Below are 5,000 nucleotides of genomic sequence, written 5' to 3' on the forward strand. Positions count from 1 at the left end.
GGATTGTAACCAGACAGCTGAACCTGTTACCAGCCAGAATTTGAAGGTAAATCAATGCAGCCTTTGATGCATATGTTTGCAACATCTTTTCAAGGGTGTTTATTCACAGGCCAGAATTTGCCTTAAATATTTCACATCACCAACATTCATTTGTTTATTGTCTCTGCCTTGCTCATACAAGACAGATGGAAACTTCTTCCATAACTGATCATGTTCTTCATATATTATGAGCCTCAGAAAACTGGGTCATTTTTACATATTATATGTACACAGATTTTTTTATGTTTGCATACTATCCTTGTTCTGCGTACCTTAACATCAGTGGAAGTTGAGTACACAGTTCAAAAGCAGAGTGGGCTAGGGAAGCATATTGAGAATTAGCTCTACATGTTCCGGCTTTCTGCTATTTCTAGAAGATTTGACCATAAACATTTCCAAGCCACATATAGGAGAGGAAGAATTTTTCCTTTATTACTATTATTAAAATAAAAAGGAGCTATACAGCTAAAAAATGCTAATGCTTTAAAAAAAATAGTAGTTATCATGTACAATTGACAATTTTCACCCTTATATATGTTGCCCATTTTTATTCTGATCAATCTCCAAAAAGGATGATTATATCATTTTATAGATTATCACTTGCCAAATTTCATTTTTAACCATCTTTTTTTTTTCTTTTTAAAAAATGTGTTTTTATTTGAATTTGGTGCTTGTGAAAAGCTGTGGAATAAAATCCTTGGAAAATGAAGTCTTAATTTATCCACGGGATACGGATGGGCAATGGCAGGGCAAACTTTCCCACGGTGCCCCAGTGACAGACCACCTATGTATGTCAGTGGATGCTTCAGTTTTCATGTCCATTAAATTCTTGGCATCTTTTGCTGAGGCTATCAACCAAAGGGTTAGACAGTGTCAAGTGTGTTGCTGGGGCTTTCTGAGATGTGGGCTGTCTACTGGGAACCAGAGTGAAACCACGAAAGCCATGTCTCAGAAACCACTGAATAGCCATGACAATAGTTTTTGGTGATTTCTGACCTGAGATGGATTTGAACCTGTGATCCAGAGTTGAAATTTTCTGAATCCATTTATCAGGTCCTTTGTATTCTTCCTCCCTCCTGTCCCCCTTCAAAGTAATTTGAATGTATCACACATTACCTCAAATAAGATGTTCCAAATTGGTTTAAAAAAAAACTTTACCCTTGTACACCCTAAAAATGACAGATTTCTTTTTATTAAATGAAAATGTTGCATTCCTTAGCTGAGTCCTGATTCACCAAATAGGAAGAGGCACAAAGCAAAACTCCAGAGCAAAGCACAACCAGTCTTTGTAGATGTTTGGTTCTGCCATAGACCTAGCCAGCTACCATCGCTGTAGCAGGCCAGACCAAATAAAATGGTTCTGAACAGGCTCAGTCCTTTGGAGAAGTTCAGACACTAACTCTAGTGCTCGGGACCACCTCTAATACCAAGTTTTGACCAACAGTGATTTTTATAGATATAAAACTTTGTACATTTGGGTTTATAGTGACAACCCAGTGACAAACTGACAGATAGATAACTATAATGATGACATGCAAATGTAGTTTCTGAATAGACTCATAGACTCATAGACTTTAAGGTCAGAAGGGACCAATATGGTCATCTAGTCTGACCTCCCGCATGATGCAGGCCACAAAAGCTGACCCACCCACTTTCCCTTGAAGTCTTTAAATTAAGTCGCAGAGAATCCTCCAGCCTGCGACCCCTGCCCTATGCTGCGGAGGAAGGCGAAAAACCTCCAGGGCCTCTGCCAATCTACCCTGGAGGAAAATTCCTTCCCGACCCCAAATATGGCGATCAGTAGAACCCCGAGCATACAGGCAAGATTATACAGACGGACCCTCATTTTACCAGCGCTGGCACGTTAATGCTTAATTGACTAAAATCACGTTATCCCATCAAACCATTCCCTCCATAAACTTATCTAGCCTAACCTTGAAGCCAGAGAGGTCTTTCGCCCCCACCGTTTCCCTCGGAAGGCTGTTCCAAAATTTCACCCCTCTGACGGTTAGAAACCTTCGTCTAATTTCAAGCCTAAACTTCCCCACGGCCAGTTTATATCCATTTGTTCTCGTGTCCACATTAGTACTGAGCTGAAATAATTCCTCTCCCTCCTTGGTATTTATCCCTTTGATATATTTAAAGAGAGCAATCATATCCCCCCTCAGCCTTCCTTTGGTTAGGCTAAACAAACCGAGCTCCTCGAGTCTCCTTTCATAGGAAAGGTTTTCCATTCCTCGGATCATCCTAGTGGCCCTTCTCTGTACCCGTTCCAGTTTGAGTTCATCCTTTTTAAACATTGGAGACCAGAACTGCACACAGTACTCCAAATGTGGTCTCACCAGCGCCTTGTCTAACGGAAGCAGCACCTCCTTGTCCCTACTAGAAATACCTCACCTAATGCATCCCAAGATCGCATTAGCTTTTTTCACAGCCACGTCACATTGCCGACTCATAGTCATCCTGCGATCAACCAGGACTCCTAGGTCCTTCTCCTCCTCCGTCACTTCCAACCGATGCGTCCCCAGCTTATAACTAAAATTCTTGTTAGTCATCCCTAAATGCATCACCTTACACTTCTCACTATTAAATCTCATCCTATTATTACTACTCCAATTTACAAGGTCATCCAAGTCTCCCTGCAGAATATCCCGATCCTTCTCCGAATTGGCAATACCTCCCAACTTTGTGTCATCCGCAAACTTTATCAGCCCACTCCTACATTCGGTTCCGACGTCAGTAATGAATAGATTAAATAAAATCGGACCCAAAACCGAACCTTGAGGAACCCCACTGGTGACCTCCCTCCAACCTGACAGTTCACCTTTCAGTACTACCCGCTGCAGTCTCCCCTTTAACCAGTTCTTTATCCACCTCTGGATTTTCATATCGATCCCCATCTTTTCTAATTTAACCAATAATTCCTTATGCGGCACAGTATCAAACGCTTTACTAAAATCGAGGTATATTAGATCCACCGCATTTCCTTTATCTAGAAGGTCTGTTACTTTCTCAAAGAAGGAGATCAGGTTGGTTTGGCACGATCTGCCTTTCGTAAACCCATGTTGTAATTTGTCCCAATTGCCATTCACCTCAAGGTCCTTAACTACTTTCTCCTTCAAAAATTTTTCCAAGACCTTGCATACTACAGAAGTTAAACTAACAGGCCTGTAGTTACCCGGGTCACTTTTTTTCCCTTATACATACATAAGTACATACATAGTATACATACTTAGACACACACAAGCTGTACGCTATCCATACAAACAGAAATGAAAGGTTTACTTGCACACCTTTTTCATTAGATGGAAACTTGTAAGTATTATGGTGCCTGGTCCTCCAAAAAGTCACACTGTGCCTGGGTGCAGGACTGGAGGGATACAAATAGTAAGACCACCTTTACAACTCCCAGATCCTGGGGTTAATCTGCATCTCCCCAGATCTAAGGGCTGCTTGCATCTCCAACATTCCACAGAGAGCAATCAAAGAGTTGTCCCTAGAGCTGAAGATTGCCAGGATTTAGGAAGCTCTGGCACAGGAAGCAGAGATACCCATTGTTTTTCCTACTGTTTTTATATGTGTAGTTTTATATGTATTTTATGTGGGTTCCAGGTAACTGTATTTCTGCATTCCATTGGGTTTTATGAAAGTTTGGAATTTTTCATGCAGTGGTGGCAGGGTATGGACCCAGAGAAAGAAAAGCAAGTGTTTCAGTCAAGTCCAGTTTTTATTTAGTATTTATTTAGTATTTGTCAATGTGTGCTGGCAGCAAGGACACATTTAATCTTCATGGTGTGGGTTAATTGGTTGGTAGTAGTAATGTTTCCCAACCCAAGGATAGAGACACAGTGTACTCTCTGGTTCTGAGCACCAGAGAGCAAATTCTCTTGCTACTGTAACCCCTCTCTCTTCAACCTGTTCTCTACCATTTACTAATTAGGTATGAACCCACTTTTCCCTGTCAGGGGCTCGATCTGCCAGAATGCCCAATTTAGGCCACTTAGGCCTCAGTTTAGGGAGCCTTTGGACAAGGAGAGGGTGGATGAATAGTCCAGGTTGCCATTGAGTCTCTCTCTTTCCAGTGTTCCAGAGCACACTGCACTTAGGGGTTATCCTATACGGTATTTTTAATAAAAGTTATGATTTCTTGCCTATTATTTGTCTTTGTTCTCAGTGATGCCTGCTCTCAGCACTGAGTTACTTTCCATTTTTTTTTATTTTTATATATATTTTTAACTATAAAGCAACCAATAAATCCCATGACATAAAATGCTCATTACAAAACCAAAAAATATTTTATGAAAACAAACCCCTTAAGCAAATAAAATATTGTGCTTGTTTGTTATTGGTTGAAGAATAGGCATCTAGAAGTTGGTTAAAATTTGATCATAAGCTAGGAAGAAGTTTTTCACTCATTTTGGTAAAACATTAAATGTTTCTTTTCATATGAGTTTGAAAGGTATCATCATCTAAAGAAAGACATTTCACTGTTCAGTTAGTTACAGACTAAGGCCTCCATCATATCCTATCCTGACTATGTCAAACCCCTCCTCTCTGACATTGTGTCCCCACTACCATCTGTTTAACAATACAGCTGATCAAGTCACATATCTTGTGTATCATTCTGATGGTATCAATTCTCTCTGAATCCTTCCACTGGCTCTTCCCTTTTCCACCTCACCAAGTTCAAGTTTCTTGTCCTCACCTGAAAGCTCCTTCACAACTCTGCCTCTGCCTACTTATCTCCTCTAACGTCTTATCACATAGACCCTCCCAACCTCCATCCATGCTATTATTCCAATTCTTCCTAACCTTCTTCAGGCCTTCTTCCATGCGACTGCATGGAAACCTCCCCAAACTGATTCCTAAGATTACTACCTTCTCTTCCTTCAAATCCTTCCTTAAGATCCACTTGTTCTGCAAAGCTTACAGGAAACTACCTAACACATGGATGAGTTGAA

This window comes from Emys orbicularis, chromosome 14 (genome assembly GCF_028017835.1).
Source record: "Emys orbicularis isolate rEmyOrb1 chromosome 14, rEmyOrb1.hap1, whole genome shotgun sequence".
Classification (NCBI taxonomy): Eukaryota; Metazoa; Chordata; order Testudines; family Emydidae; genus Emys; species Emys orbicularis.